We start from the raw sequence: 17651 nt of genomic DNA, 5'->3' as shown, positions 1-17651 counted from the left end.
TTCAATACATATAATAAGCTATTTGATAACAAATCAAAGAGGATAAAAGAATATAGAATTTTTTAATTTTAATTAATGAACATTTGAACAGTTTATTTCTGGATAATTGCAATGGTCTTTTGACTTATACATAAAATGATAAAGTCGACACTAGAACATGGTAGAAACAGACCAAAGACAATCATTAAACACTATTGGATGTTAAGAGCAAAAATTTGTCTAGAATACAACAGCTATTGTTGTTTCAACTTCAGAGGAAATTGATCTTTCGAGCTTTACTCATGGCGAATTTGGAAATCACTTCACCGTAGCACAACTTTTTGGCAAGATCATGCTCAATGGAAATAACCAGAAGATTCGTGAGTCGTTCTTGGCTCATTGTAGACCTTAAAGCTGTCTTAATTAGAGTAAGCTTACTAAAAGATCTCTCGCCTTCCGCAACAGAAACAGGGATGGTGTTGAAGATGCGCAGCAAAATGCAGACTGATTCGAAGAGCGGCTGAAGATCTTTCTGGTATATTCCATTCAATAACGTCATGGAAGTGAGAGATTCTTTTGGACCAAAAAGATTGGATCGCTTCAGAGCATCGAGGTGGCGGACCTCTTCAATAAGTTTCTCTTCCTCAACATCGGTCGCGTAGATTTGTGCCAAGACCTTGCATTTCTCCTCCAATTGGATAGGTGCTTCAACACTTTCTTCTGATTCTTCTTCATTTGTCATAACAAGAGATTTCAATGACCACAAGAACGAAAACATTTTCGTCGTCTTCTCAGCAGCTTGGAATCTATCGCTGACCTGCTGAATAAGAGTATCAAGAGCGGTATTGAATACGCTCACCTCAAACTCTTTTGCTTCGTCTTCATTGAAATGAGCGGTGTTCCTCACCTCTTCGTGAAAGGTCTTCCTTTTTTTCGTCCTCTTCTTCACAAATTCTGATTGAAAACCAAAAGAAGCAAGACCAGATGCTATCAAACGTGCCTCATTAAGGATGCTGGTCCAAGATAATTTCAGTCGATTTAGATCTTCAATAAGAGTCTTAATGAGTTTCATCTCGTCGTCCAAGGAGATATTTTCTGATTGTAGTGCAAGGGTCACGTAGTTGATTGATTGAAGAGTTTTATACCAAAAGGTTGTCATTACGATGAACTCGAATGAATGAACCCACTTCTCCAGAGATTTTACTTCATTCAATTCATCAGCTGTTAGATCAAAATCGCGGAGCTTTTTCAAAGATTCGAGGATTTCCCTGGATCGCTTGGCTAACGGCTTCACGGCCTCGATTCGCGCACTCCATCTGGTTTGCGACGTTTGATGAAGGGACAAACCAGGGGGTTTCAATCAAGATTTTCCACCGACTAGGGCTTCCACTGAAAAGATTGTAAAGTGACTGGACTCGGCCAAAGTAGTTCTTGACTTCAACCGAAGATTCAGCAGAATGAACACCAGCAAGGTTGAGACTATGAGCGCTGCATGGCATATAGAGAGCTTGAGGATTTTTTTGCAGTATAATCGCCTGTACTCCTTTGTATATACCGGACATGTTCGCTCCATTGTCATATCCTTGACCTCTGCAGTTTTTGAGATCAATTCCATTTTGTTCTAAGACGTTCATAATAAGCTTGGCAATGTCAGCACCTATCTTTTTTTCAAGATTCTCGACCCTCAGAAAGGGCTCCTTCACGGTCCATCTTTTTTCAGTACCAAAGTATAAAAAGCGGAGAACAAAGGTGATTTGCTCGGTGTGAGAGACGTCCGGAGTCCCGTCCACAAGAATGGAATAGTAGATGGCCATATGAGCTTCGTTGATGATGGCACCGTGAACGATTCCTCCGCACAGTTTGATGAATTCATTTTGAGTGCTCCAGCCCAAGTAATGGGCATTCATTTTGTTACCTTCTTGTTGGCAGCGGGAAACTTCTTCTAAGTGTAGTTGGAGAGTCTTGTTGTGGTTGGCCAAGAGCTCTAGGGTAGCTAGAAAGTTGCCATTGTCGTCTTCTCCAATCATTTTTGATGAACCTAAAAATTATAATAATAAGACAGATTTATTTAAAACAATAAAGAAGCATTTGTTTTATTTTATGATGATTCTATGATGATTTTATATCATGATTTATGAATATTATAACATATTTATTTAAAAGAATAAAGTAGGATTTGTTTTATTTAATGATTTCCAAAATATCTAGTTAATCTTATAAATATAAGCTAAATAGATTTAAAGATAGTCGGTATCACAATAGAATAATTGTAAATAGATTTACCTCTGAAACTAAGGTTTCGTGACGCTAAAAAAAGAGTAACATCTAAGATGCATCGTAGAATTTCACGCCACCTGGCTGCTTCATTTCTTATCGAGTTTTCGAGAGCTGCATCTATTCCGCTTTGATTTTCTAAGCTTTCTAGCGCCGTTTTCCATTCTATGTAAAAGTTTCGATGCTGGGCGTTATTCTGGTGACTTTTGACTTTCTCAGGTAGCTTGTGCCAGTTGCAGCTTATTCCATCATTCCATCTTAGAAGGTGCGACTGGTGTCCGATCCCAAAAGATTGTTTGCTTCCAAACAGAGAACACGGAAAGCAAATAAATGATTTCTTAGATACACTCCAGACCAGCCAATCTCGGCATGTCTTCTCCCCGTTGAGAGAAGTTTCGTAGAAAATTGATTCAGGAACCTTCTTCTTATTAGAGTCTTTCGGGAAAGCTGAAGGATTTCGAGGAAGCCCCTGTAGAAGCACAGAATCTCTTTCCACTTTGGAAAGATGTGCTGCCCACAAAGCAGGATCATTGGAAGGAATGGTAGCGATGGGTTCTTCTGTTGGCAACACCTGAGAATAAATTTTAAAAAATCTTATTTTACTAGCTTAAAAGTTTATTAACATCATTTCTTTTAAAGAGGTAGAACTTACCAAAACATTCTCTTCATTCACAGCTACCATTCCGATTTTTGATAGGGGCTCTCCCGAGCTTTCAGAAATGTCAGTGACATCGTTTTCAGTTCCAACCTATAAAAATAAGTTAAAAATTTACATAACATTGAATTAATCAAATGGGAAAATATCCTTTCACGGGGAAAACTATTTACTACTTGAATCGATTGACTTGGCAGGAAAGAGTTTGAAGCAGTAGGACTTTCATCTTCTCCTTTTTTTGTAACTGTAATACCACAGTCTTGAAGAGTGCGTTTGTTCTTTTCCTCATTCGCAGTTCTTTGAGCAGCATTCTTTCTTACTTGACAACCAGAATCTTTCTTTTTAAAACCAGACATGTTTTAATTCTTTTTGAAACAGCATCCGCTCATAAGCAAAGAACTGTTTGAATTTCTTCTTGATTGGGTCTATCAGACTATCACATCGATATCACGTGTTTCAAAGTTGTTTCAAATTTAAGAGATTTTAAAAATTAGAGAAATAAATTAAATAAAATTGTTTTAATATTTTATATCAATATCAAACTACTTGGATTTAATCTAATCTCTTTTTTTAATAAAGTAAAAAATCTCCGTTTTTAATTGAATGAAAATCTCCGTGCACTAAAGTTATTTTAAACATTTACTTCAGCGGGTTGTTAAATTAATCATTAGTATTCACTTTATTTGCGAGTTTCCGCTACATAAAAAGAATCGCTTTATTCAATTCGCTATTATCAAAACTTCAAGTGCTTTTTTCTTGCAGCGCCGCAGACGACCACCAGAGCGATCTCTGGTGTTGTTAAAAAATCGTGCTAATTCCATTTCTATCTTTTTAGATATGATGCTAGGGGAATAAGTGAGGAGTTGAAGTTATAATTATTTATATACTTAAAAAAAACCCGAAAAAATATGTTTATAAATACTAAATTAAATCTAAAATTATATGTAGATGTAGATTACACTCACTTTTGAGCTGATTTTCCAGGTTATCATAAAACTTCTGCTTCCCATGTGTTCCAGGCCTATTGATCTTCTGATGTAAGTTTTGCGCCAGCAATTTATAAGCACCCATGAAATGTACTTCATCCATATTAACTAAAAAAGATCAGTTAACAACTAAAATATATTATACCATTCATAATATATTCCCTTGTCAATAGTAACACATCGTGGCTATACTTATTTAATCAGAAATTGATAAAAACTTACCATATTATTTGGGTGCTTTTCAGTCTCAGAATATTGCTGCAGAGAAGTAAAGGTAGGATATTGTGTATGACAGACATTCTGATCAACAGGATCACTAGCAACACATGCCTCCAATCTTCCTTGTCGCTGCTCAAGATTCGTAAACTTTCATTACATCGTATTCAGTTCACTAAGGATTTATGCACGCATAAAAAACTGTTCTGTTATAGTAGCCGCAAAAAGCAATATACTTGAAATATAATTCTACTGCCATTCATTTCATATGCCAAAACATTTTATAAAATAATTGCTAAGCCCTAGTAATACAAAACATTCAAACCTATTGTACTAAATGGTTCAACTTTAAGCCGGGTGCAAACACCAAGCATGCTATCATGCATAAGCAGTTAACTTGAATCAGAGAAATCACGGGACTTAACTAAAGTTGCAACAAATATTATTTTTAATAGTTGCATAACTTAAATAATTTACAATACCTTGAAAAAAAATTCAATAGCAGTCTTGTTCCATTATAAAACTAATACTCAGCTTATATAAAAGTAACTTTCTAATTTAATTTAATAAGATATGCACACCAATACATATTTTATATGAACTCTTTGGGCCATATGTATTCCTACATATGGACCCTGAGATTCATATCAAATCTTATCATTATTTATATCCAAAGGTTTTAGAGCATGATGCCCTTATATACCCAAATATAAATAGGGTTTTTAGGCCAACAACTATAAATATATGAACCTATACATGAGCAATATATAGTTTGCAGCATACAACTGACTGAATATCTGACTGTGGAACGCTTGAAACCTATTTATATTTATTAACGTTGTATTATTCCAATTTTCAAAAACTTACAATTAACTGAATAGGTGATAGAAGTTGCTAAATACTGGGAACCTTAAAAGAAAAAAAAAATGATGTAGCAACACATTCATATAAGAACCAATCAATCATCTCATCACAATAAACAGCAGAAAAATAACTTTTACTTACATCAGATAAATTAAGAGATGTTCTTATGCAATCAGACTAGAATTAAATGAAAATGATATAATTAAATGATATTTACTCAAACAATGAAATTTAGAAACTGATAACAAAGATTTATTTATGAACAAAATGACATTAAAAAAATTTGATGTTATTAACTTAGACGTTCGAATTTTGTTCTCACTCAAACTCAGACAGAAGCATAACAGTTTTATATGAAGAGATGAAAAATGACAGTTGGATTCTTGTTTACTTTCATGACTTTCTCTTAATTGAACTTCACCTTAAAAAACAATTTTTTTTTAAATAGACCTTTTAGCACTTTTAGGTACAGCAATTTATGAGTTTGTTCAATTAGTTTGACTAATTATAGTTAGTAGAAAAATTGACAGCAATATTTTTTGAAGTGTGTGTTTGGTAAGTATTTGTAAAAAAAAATTATTAACTTAGATTAAACAAAGGAAATCCTAACTTATATTGATTGCTTTTGTGCTCCATTTAGTCATATAATCCAGCCACATCATCAAAAATAGTAGGCACAATTCTATCAAAATTATCTTCACTAATTTTAACATTCTCCTCTTCTATATCAGGCTCACCCTGCGTCATATAATTGGAAGATTCTCCTAAAACAAAAATATTTAACCAAAATTTTTTTTAAAAAGTTACAATAGTTTAGATAAAAAAAAAAAGGCAATCAGATACTTGTCTGACAGTCTGTAAATAAGACGAGATAAAAGCAGCAATTTAGTGCAATTACTTTAAAACATTACTTTGATATTTTTAAATTATCAAGATTATTAGCTACCTATTTATATTGCTGTATTACCTTTTAATCTTGAAACAAAAATATCAAGTTGATTACGACGTTTTCTTCTTTCAGTTCTTGAAGCATTTTTAATTTATAGAACGAATATTGGAGCTATTGCAGTTTCAAACCCCCCCCCCCCCCCTCTATATTATGATTGATTATGATAGAGTATTTTATACTGATTCAGAAAAATATAAAAACATACACCTGAAAATTAACGGAAAGTGCTCTAGTTTGAAGTCAAAGTTGTAAAAAATCCCACTAAAAGCCCACGGTCGTTTGAACTCTGTTAATATGCGACAGGTTATTGTGCGCAAGCGCAGTTGGATTATGAAAACTTTAGAACTTTCAAAATGGCTACGGACCTTCGTTACAGAATGAATTTTTACTTAGCGACCAATTTTTCATTTCTTATCGCGTTTTTTAAAATCGTCTTCGTTGATAACCAGCTTTTTCTTTGATTTGTTTACAAATTTGGAAGTCTTTACATTTTTTTTGAGCGGTAAAACTTAAAAATTTTTCTACTTTTACTTATATGAATCTTTTAACTTTTTATTACTTATAAAAAATCTTAGCACTCAATTTTTTTTCTTGTTCAAAATTTACATCTAATCATTTTCCTAACATTTTATTTATATCGTTTGTGAAATAAAAATTATCCTTATGTAAAAAATTTGACTAAATGTTTCTAATAATTTCAAATAAAATCTTTTACTTTATATGCAGTTTTTTATTGATTTATTAGCTTAATTTACTTCATGAATATAAACACAACATAATGTATGTGGTTAAGTTTGATGGTTATTCACAAGAACTATCCAAAAAGTTTTATTATTTTTAGATAAAAAATCAATTACAAAAAATTAAATCTTATTTACAGGGTCTGTGGATATTTGGTTGGGAAAAAAAGGTATCCTATTGGAATAAACCAAAATAATAACATTGAAACATGTATTCCATGTCATGTTGTTAGATTTAGAGAATGTACACTCATCTAAAATTTTTCAAAACGTTATACAATAAAGAATGTGATCAAAAGAATCAAATCAACAACATTTCTTTTAAATATGAACTGGAAACCTAATTGTGAAGAATGCTATTGTTGTCAGCATGTAGAAAAACTCAGTAAAAGTTTATATGTCACTAAATCACAAAAACAAAAATAAAAAGCTGATTGGTTGCCTTGGTATTAGTAAAAAGTGTGGTCATCTTCCATGATTGCTACCATTAAAAAAAGCATTGTAACAGCACATGACTTGGAAATAGATACTGAAGAACTAAAAAAAGAAATCAATCCTCATTTACAGCTTTAGCAGTGTAATTTTTGTGGTAAAATATCAAAATAACCAGCAACTCTAAAAAAATCTGAACACTTATTTTGTTCCTTCTGTCTTGTGGAAAATATAATGGTTAACCAACTCAATGAAACATTATGTCCAAAATGTAAAAAAAAAATATATGTATGTATGTATGTATGTATGTATGTATGTATGTATGTATGTATGTATGTATGTATGTATGTATGTATGTATGTATGTATGTATGTATGTATGTATGTATGTATGTATGTATGTATGTATGTATGTATGTATGTATGTATGTATGTATGTATGTATGTATGTATGTATGTATGTATGTATGTATGTATGTATGTATGTATGTATGTATGTATGTATGTATGTATGTATGTATGTATGTATGTATGTATGTATGTATGTATGTATGTATGTATGTATGTATGTATGTATGTATGTATGTATGCATGTATGTATGTATGTATATGTGTGTGTGTGTGTGTGTGTGTGTGTGTGTGTTTGTGTGTGTGTGTGTGTGTGTGTGTGTTTGTATGTTTATTTACAAGAAGAAAAAATTGAGTGCTAAGATGTTTATTTACTTAAAAAAGCACAACTTTAAACTTTTTGATATAATCTTTATCTTATTTGAATCATTTTCTTATGCAACTGAGATGCGCTTATTATGATTTCAGTTTTAAAAAGAGTTTAAAATGTTGATTTATATGGAAACCTATAAAAATTATCAGTCAGCTAAATAAATTCGTTGCTACGGACCGTAGCCATTATTGAAATTTGACTTTTTTAAAGTTACTATTGCGCTTGCGTAAAATAACTTGTCGCTTCTAAACAACCGTGAACCCTAATATTCGCCATTTTGAAAATAATAAGTTAATAATCTTTTTGCTGACAAAAGCAATACGTTAATAGCATGGTTTTTACGATAAAAAAGTCGTAAAAGTTGCTAAAAGTCGTAAAAGTCGTAAAAGTTGCTAAAAGTCGTAAAAGTTGCTGAAGATGCTAGTATCAATAATCTAGCGAAAATTTCTTAGATAAAATAAAAAATTAGTATTGAAAGAATTCGTATTTATTGAAGTTCATATATTAAATTTATTCAACTCTCATACAAGATGTCGTCATTTAAAAAGTATGTTTATCTTGTGCAATTTTTTGTGGCAATGAAAATAGCCGTTTTTTAATTTATTAGAGAATAAACTATATTGCAAGTAATGTACTTTTGTAATAAATTTTAAAAAAGAATTCAAAATATTTTTTTTCCTAAGAGAAGAACTTTTAGCACTTAGTTCACACTGTGTTATAAATCGACCCTCAGGTTGATCTTTATCCTACTTAAAAAAAAAATATTCCATCAAATAGATATTTATTAGAATATTAAAAATTAAACATTATAAAAATGTAAGGGTGCATTTTTAGACTGGGGGGGTCCAAAATCTTTTTTGAAGTATTAATAATAGGAGGGCAGAGGGGTCTTGGCCCCCAACATGCCAAATTTTTAATATAAAATATAAATTTAGCATAAAATATGCAAATATATTTAAATTTTTTGTTTTATTAACTTTTTGGCGCGAAATGCTTCAAAAATTTAAAGATTGCTAATAAATTTTCTAAATCTTAAAAAATTTTTATTATCATACTCATGGCATTGTTATAGTTTTAGCAAATAAAAAATGAATATAAATAGTTATTGCTGTATTTGCTAGGAAACAAAAACTAAAAAGAGTCTTATTGCAGTCCAAGATACTATTGAAAAACTGGTGCAGACGTATGTATACTCTGGATACATGAAAGAAATTGCAGCCTATCCTTCTTCTATATGTGGAAATTGCAAAACTAATTTGTACATGCTTGCAAAAAGAAAGAAACCACCAACCAGATGGACACAGAAGATAAAAAAAGGTTAGGCTTAAGTTAATTGCATCTTTTAAAATAGAATTTTAAAATATCTGTTAAATTATAAAGATGTCAATTCTATCATAAAAACCTCAAATGTCAGTTCTGAATAATTATTATTTAGATTGATTGGATTTCTAAGAAGCGCAAGTCTGACATTATTACAGTTGAGATTGATGAGAGCTTTTCTACCTCTCTAGAAAACACATTAAAAATCTGCTCTAAATGGCTGTCAATAATAGGTAATATAAACAGAAGATTTTAAAATATTACATGTTATTGGTATAGTTAAATTACCATCAACAATATTTATTTAGGTCGTGGCTTAGAACACAAATGCTGCAAATCAACAGCTGTAAAAAACCTTAAATCATTGGCATTTGAACATGGTATGCACAATGCAGAGCAGGTGGCTTCTTCAATAATCAAGGAAAAAATGAACAAAAAAAAAGTAAATTCAGGTGATTTTCTTTAGCCACCTGCGAAAAATCGATTTTATTTAGCCACCGCAGATACACGTTAGGGTTACCCTAACGTGTAATAAGAGTAGGTCGTCCTTAGAACAAAGGAGACAGAAATCAAATCCAGCAAATCTCTTTTGAAACATTCAAGCAACTTTGAATAAATCTTGATCTTTCAGACAGAGGAACTAGAAAACTGATTTCTACTCTTAACAAAGCCACAGGAAAGAGAGTTGTCCAGTCAGAAGTGACGAAGTTACTGTCAGATCTTGATTAACTGTGAAAAATTTTTACAGTGTTCAGTCCATGCAATATGAAGTTAGGGATAAAAAGGTTAATAGGAACCTGTTTTTTGTAAAAGATTCTTCAGACTTTGTTATGAACATTATAAGTGAGAGAGCGTTAAATCCTTATAATACAATTGTACGAGTTTCAATTGATGGAGGTGGAGGTTTATTGAAAATATGTGTTAACATCTTTGATGCAGATGAACTTAAAGTTAACAGTAATAATATAAAAAACAGAAGTAAACGTCGAGGATCTGGCGAATATATTGAGTCTGGTGTGCAACGTATACTGTTTATTGCTATTGCTGAAGATGTTCCTGAAACATATCAGAATATAAAACAAATTTTAGATATTATCCAGCTAGACAGTCTGGGTTTTCATATTGCATGGGATTTAAAGTTGGCTAGCATGATTATGGGTTTATCTGGGCTTGATGTATATATTGTGAAGGTGAGAAGACTATAAATGCAGGAACTCTAAGAACTTTTGGAAGCCTTGATCTTCATCTTTCAGAGTTTCAAGCAGCAGGAGAAAAAAAAGAAAGAGCACAGCTGTATAAAAATGTTATACGAAAAAGGCTTATTCATCTTGATGAAGATCCAGAAGTTAAAGTGATAAATAAAATTCCTCCATCATCTTTACATATATTTATGGGTTTCATTAATGTTCTCAACGATCTAGTTTTTACTCTCTGGCAAAACTTTAATCAGTGGCTGTCTGGAAAATACATTCTCAGACATGGCTATCATGGAGGAGGGTTTGATGGAGTGAATATAACAAGATATTGAATAATCTTCAAAATCTAGAAGAGGGATTCCTAAATAATTGTCGACAGCTAATACCTATTATTACATGTTTCAAAGATTTAAAGTGTGTCGTGGATGGCTGTTTCTGTGATTTCCTTAGTCCCAATGTCAAGCATTCTATTGCTAGATTGAAAGACTATAATTACCTAAGAGAGTTTTCAAAAGGCTATAATTACACCTTACCCATAAGATGGAAGCTCCTCATCATGTTAGCGCATAATGTTCCTTTTTGTGAAGAATATCAATGTGGTCTAGCCAAATTTGCAGAACAAACTGGATAAGGTATTCACTCTTAGTTTAAATCAACTTGGGCAAGATACAAAAGAAATGTAAGTCGCAAAGACCACGGAGAAAACTTTCTAAAGGCAGTTTCAGACTTCTCATCAAGACGAAGATAGTAACTTAAAGACAATATTAATTAACTTTATAAAAACTATGCAGTAACTTAATTAAATAAAGATCTGTAAAAGTCTTTAGCTTTATATAATTTTCTATAAAATTTGTCTTCTGCCTACAAATGACCGAGAGGCCGGATATCATCATATATTATCATTATTATTCGAAAGAGTCATACGATGCCCCATAAAATACGAGTTTTGGTAAATTGCATGCAAAACTCTTGCATGCAACGATTACAGTGCATGCTTTTTATGGGAAAGATGGAAGGGAGAGGGATGTAAACAAAAAATTTAAATATATTTCTATATTTTATGCTAGATTTATATTTTATATCAAAAATTTGGCAAGTTGGGGGCCAAGACCCCTCTGCCCTCCTATTATTAATACTTTCAAAAGGATTTTGGATTTTTAAAATGTTTAATTTTTAATATTCTAATAAATATCTATTTGATAGCATTTTTTTTTTTTAAGTAGGATAAAGTTCAACCTGTGGGTCGATTTATGATACAGTGTTCATTGTTGTTTTATCACATGTAAAATTTAGAAAATGTAACCTTCGAACCGTGTCTTTTTAATAAAAAAAAAACAGCGTACGATACAATAATAATTATTCATCGATTTGTCTACATTCTCACATTCTACGTTCAACCTTTTTTTGAAATCTTCCATTAATTTCATTTCGTTGAAACACTTTCGTTATAATAGTTTAAAATAATGATGCAAAGGCTGATGGAAACCAGGTCTCTTTATTGCGCAATGAAAGGGAAATTAATTTTCGTTAAAAAACAAAGCGTTTTGAAAAAAAAAATTTTTATATATTACTGAATCAGCATAAAATCCTCTATCGTAATCAATCATAAAAAAAAGGGGGAGGGAGGAAACTGCAGCAGCGCCAAATATTTTGTTGCTATTATAGGATTACAACTTTATCATATTTTATAATTCATTAAAAATAGCTCAAATTAAAAACGATTATCATGATTAATGTCTTTTAATATTTAGAGGCTATATGAATGGGAAAAAACTTTTGAAGCAAATCTATTATCTAACCATGTAGCTTTCTCGCAGAGAACACGTTTCAGTTCTACATTTTCTCTTATAATAAAAAACTCTTTTCTACAAACAATCTCAATATACGCTTTACGCAGCTTCTTCTGCAAAATTCAATTACAAACCATTTTCATAAAACATGCTTTCTGAAGGTGAAAATTTTTTCTGTTAAACCGTTTTTTTTTTCCCAGTTTTTAAATTCCATAAAATTAGAGCCGATTTCGAGCTAGCCGGAATTTAGCCCGAACCCACCCCTTATTAGAATCTGCCCTAAACACACGCTAATCTTAAAAATCATCAAAAATTTACTAATTTTGTGCTGAAAAGAAATGTTAGCTGCTATTATTAAGGTTTGATAAAAGAAATAGTTTAAGAAAATCCCCCCTTAGAATACCCTGGACCACTAAGGGATCCTTAAGGGCCCTTAAGTCTTAAGGCGGGTATGATTTCACTTGATTATTGTGCTAAATATAAAGGATGATTACCTAATTGCCATTGGCTAACTTCTTCTTTATTTTCAATTATTCTTGGTTGAGTTGATCCTGAAATATAATACAACCGTGTTCATTTTTCTAATTAACAAAAACCATCAACAGTTTCTAAGTGTTAGAGATGGTAACAAGCTGTGCATGATTTCTAATAGTAATGTTTCTAATTTCACCATTAGATATTGGGCAGACAGAACTTTCTAAAAGTGCACTTTGCAATGATGGGTAGTTTTTATTAACAGTTAACTATCTGACCTTGTGTAAGAAGAGGTTTGTGTTTATATGAATGTTTATAATTTCGTCAACTTGATAGATATTGAAATTTACAGGCATAGCTCCTTTTTTCAACCTTGTATAAATTAGGTTTTACATTACCGATGTGTTCTTGAGTAAAAGATGGCTTTTTCAACTTGATTTTTTATCTTCTTGAATCTTTTATTTCTAAAACATAATCAGTTTTGTATCATTCACTTGTATAAACATTAAAGTAATCACAGAATTAGTCCTGCAATACTTATATACCACCTCTGAGTCTTTAATAGCTTTAACAAAAGCATTATGTCAAGGAGTTGACTTAGATTTTTCATTTTTTGAAAGGGTGTTAAGATTTGTACAAAAACCAAAAACGAAAAAAGATTTACCCCTGGATGTACATCAACACTTTGGCTAAAGAGACAACCAACAGATTAAACAGCATAAGCTGAGACTTGTTTAAAAAGAACAGTACAAACTTGTGGGACCGGACCAGCTAAAACTGGATCAGATGAAAGAAACAAACTGGGTTTGACCATCGTTTGCTGACGAGCAACAAGATTAGCAGCCAGAGAAACAGAAAAGACCTCTTTTGAAGGATTGCAAACAACATGGAGAGGAGGAGCAACAGGAACAGTTGTGGCAACCACTAGCTGATGAGTTTCAAGAAGAGCATGTTCAGAAGGAGTATACAAAACACGTGTGAAAAGCATAAGATTACCTTGCTGTAAAGCATCATTAGACACTGTTTCCAAAGGAACAGAAAATACCTCTTTTGAAGGACTGAAAGCAACTTGCTGAGAAGGAGCAGCAGAAACATGTTTGGCAATCACTCGCTCATTAAGGTGAACTGGAAAAAGTTGTGCATCTTGTTCAATAAAATCTGGTTCATCAGGAAATAATGTTAATGCAAGGGAAGAACAAGCTGTGTCAACAGAAATAGCTTAAGTCTGTTCTACATCAATTCAAACAGCTTGTTCATTATGAACTAGTTGTGCAAGAGCAGGGGATAGTTCAAGAACTGGACCGGTGATTGTTTGTTCAGATGGAACAGGTGAAACAAGAGTTGAGGTATGTTCACTTAAGAAATCTATGGCATGCTCATTCCTGTCCTTTAAAGAATCATTGTTTTCTACGGCTGGAAAAAATGGAACCATGGTGGCACAGCTGAAAGTAGCAGCACATTCTTCAGAGTCTGAATCTTCCTCACAGGCTCCAAACTAATGCACACTCCTCTGCATTAGTTTGGAGCCAGTTCATCACATCCTTCTTCTTCTTTAGGGGTCTCTCAGATTTTTCTACAGTCAAAGAGTCTATGACTCCTAAGGACTGTCCGATGCCTTGGGCAAAGCACAACTCCTCTGCAGCATTCTACTGGGACACATAAAAGCTATCCATTGTTTTTCTACTGTTGTTGGCAAAGTAAGTGGCTATTGAAACGCGAATGCGTATGGACGTAAGACGCTTCATGGGAATATCTACTTTGCTATTTCTAAAGCAGGACGTCAGGCAAGAGGTGATAGCAGAGGAGCCCATCTGGTAAATAGGCACTCTAGTTCCACCAAGTGTCACACATTCATCTTTGTTGGCTCTCATTGAAGGAAAAAGGGGCCTGTAGCAATCACTCAACTCCAAAACAGTCTTGGTGTCTGCAGTCATGAAGTCAGAGTCATTGACAAGAAGGTCTCTGTATCTCAGTAAATAAATGAAGACTCCACGGGAAGAAACGGCAGGGTCACATTTTTTCATTTTGAGATAAATCATTGTTAAACTTTTAAACCTTTATAAGTTTCGAAGTTTTAGGAAAATTTAGAAAAACTTTAAATATGCATCAAATCATTTATTTGATTTGAATTCAAATACAAAATATGCTATTATGGTTAGTAAAGCTAGAAAGTGCAAAAAGTCGAAACTTTTAAAATGTGATCCTGCCGTTTCTTCCCGTGGAGTCTTCAAATATCATATTCTAATCGATTCTACTAACTCTCTTACATATGCAGAATTGCCATAGTTGGTCAACAAACTGACATTGATGATTTTGATGCCTTTTTTGCATTTTTAGAGATTTCTTCTTAGATAACGAAAGGGCATCAGCACTTTTTGCAACTCCTCCACCTTGTAGCGCAAACGTCGAATGGCCTCATGAGAAAGTCCAAAATGGACGTTTCTAGCTTCACTAAACCGAAATAAAAGACAAACGGTGACGAGGTAGTTGTACAACGTGTGACAAGACATGGCTTTTGTTTGGTCAAGTTCACTCAGCTTGGAATTGAGCTGAATGCATGATAGCAAGTGATTACTATTGTAAGAAGAAGAATAAGAGAAAAAAAAAAAGAAAGAAAAAAAAAAGAGATGAAGTTTGAGAGGATCTCAGTTCCATGGGATTCAAAGAAAGAGACTGTGTTGAAAAAAGGAAAGAGAGGGCAATTAGAACTTGCTGACAAGGACAAATTAAAAGCAGAACTACAATAGCAACAACTGTAATTGCAAGTATAATAACAACAAAAGCAACATCAATACTGCCTCAGAGGGTGTTGATAAAAAAACAAAACACAAAAAAATAAATAATGTGGCTGAACAGTTACAAGTGACATTGCAAGTATATTAACAAAAACAGCAACAACAGCACTGACTCAGAGGCTGTTGATAAAATAACGAAAAACAAACAAAACAAGCAAAGTGGGGTGAACAGTAACAACTATCATGGAAAGTATAATAACAACAAAAGCAACAACACCAGCAACAGCATCACTGACTCAAAAAAAAAAAAAAAAAAAAACAATGTGGCTGAACAAAAACAGCTGTCATTGCAAGTATAAAAATAACAACAGCAACAACATCACTGACTCAGAGGGTGTTGATAACAAAAAACAAAAAACAAACAAAACAACCAAAGCGGCTGAACAGTAACAACTCTCATTGCAAGTATAATACACAACGACAGCAACAGCTACATCTCTAAAGCAGAACACCACCTAGATTTAAGCAGTCTAGTATCTAACAACATAATAGGTTCTTTAAAGGATTACAGAATCAAGGAAAAGCTAAGAATCAAGGATAAGCTAAGAATCAAGGATAAGCTAATCGCAAAATTAAAGAAGTTAAGTAGAGAAGATGGGATTACCTTATATGCAATACTGCAATACACATGGCATAAGGTGCTTAAAGTATACGGAAGTAACAATAACAAAAATGTAACTACAGTAGTAGGTACTACTGTAGCTGGTAGGAACTTACCAATAGACGACGTAGAAACTTCAATCGGATTATATATAAATACATTACCCATTATAGTAGAGCATGATGGCACAAATGCTGCTAGCTTAACACTCCTAGAAGCTGTAAAAAAGCCACAAGATAAACAGAGATAAACCTAAAGAGTAATGAGTCTCTCCAAACTGCAAAAAAATGGAACTCGTCTTTTTGACACTCTATTTGTCTTCAAGAACTATCCAGTTCCTGTAAGTATGGTGAAGAATGAAGGTAAAAGCGACCTAAGAATTCAGTTTAAAGCAGCAGAAGAATAACTAGACTATCCTATCTCAATAGTTGCTTATGAAAAATCAAATGCAAAAGAACTGGTCGTTGCAATAAAATACACAGGAGAACTTTTTGAAGATAAAGTGATAGAGAATTTGCTGTCTACTGTGTATACAATATTAAAACAGATAGCTAAAAACGAAAGAAGAGGATAAACAAAAGAGCTTGATGTTTAAACCATAACGAAACATGAAGAACAGCTCCTGCCCAACATTTATTTGTTAAAATGGTTGATACATTACTTTTGGGGATGTTGTACATCAGGCACTGCAGTCATATCAGATATTGCTCCATCGGCGTGCTAGAATCTGGCAAAGAAATTTTAAAAGTACCGTAGGCACTTATAAATTAAAAATAACAGCCTTTCTTGTATATATTTGGCATTAAAACACTTGCAGAAAAGTTAATAAAAATAAATGCAGACGTTCATAAGCAAAGAACTGGTAAGTTTTACTCGGTGCAATATGCCAATTCTTTTAATCTATTGCAGCTATAACTTTTGCTAAAATAACTATAGCTCTAGCATCACTTTAAGAAAAATATCGTAGATATTTCCTTAAGTAGATAGAATACTTTGATGATATCTTACAGCTTGGATGTGGATGAGATAAAAGCAAACAATGCAATTCCTGTAACCTATAACATACCGAAATACAATTTATAGATTAATAACATAAATGATGAAAATACTCAATGAATAAAAGTTATTTCTAATAGTTATGTTTCAGATACTTAAGAAACTTTAGATAATATTATTCAAAGTTGTAGGTCGGATTACTTCTTGTGGAAAAAGTACAATGAAAAATTAGTTGACGATCACCATGCTGCCTCTCTTATTGCTCTTTATAATAGGTTGTTTAAAAAAACAATTGGCTGAAAAACATATTTACAATAATACGCTTCATTTAAACTGGCATGGAATTCAGTCATACCTAGACAAAGCCGTCTATTCTTTGCATAAATTCATTTATTCTCTTCTGTAACCTAATATCGTCAGGAATATATTATTGATGTTCATTTCGAAATCTTTTTTATTCTATATTCCAATAACACCAGAGAAATATTCAAGGATTTCCGATTTCTAACAATTACGGTAAGGGTTGAGGTGAGAGTTAGGAATAGGGCTAAGGTTAGGAGTTAGGGTTAGGATTTGGGCCCACGATAGGGGGCCCATCGGTTTTAACGAGCCGCGAAGTGCACGTAACTAGTCGCCTCGTTGCATCAAACTAGAGAAATTTCCC

The 17651-nt window shown here is 32.7% G+C and overlaps 4 pseudogenes across 1 annotated transcript; 1 reads left to right on the top strand and 3 right to left on the bottom strand.

The window, feature by feature from the left end:
* Positions 1-17651, top strand: part of LOC145182606 (uncharacterized) — a 286819-nt pseudogene that overhangs the window by 195601 nt on the left and 73567 nt on the right.
* Positions 152-1594, bottom strand: LOC145185234 (zinc finger MYM-type protein 1-like; annotated as a pseudogene).
* Positions 1883-3352, bottom strand: LOC145190839 (zinc finger MYM-type protein 5-like; annotated as a pseudogene). Its single transcript, XR_016447638.1, has 4 exons — positions 3085-3352; positions 2906-3001; positions 2263-2824; positions 1883-2017 (listed from the first exon to the last, which is right to left on the bottom strand). The product of XR_016447638.1 is annotated as a zinc finger MYM-type protein 5-like (transcript).
* On the bottom strand, positions 3628-4511 carry LOC149878013 (uncharacterized; annotated as a pseudogene).

Source organism: Hydra viridissima, unplaced genomic scaffold (genome assembly GCF_058129835.1).
Source record: "Hydra viridissima isolate aposymbiotic clone 2 unplaced genomic scaffold, HvirCarnegie_v1 scaffold_15, whole genome shotgun sequence".
Lineage (NCBI taxonomy): Eukaryota > Metazoa > Cnidaria > Hydrozoa > Anthoathecata > Hydridae > Hydra > Hydra viridissima.
Note: the sequence above shows the minus strand (reverse complement) of the source record. Positions and strands in the feature narration are given on the sequence as shown.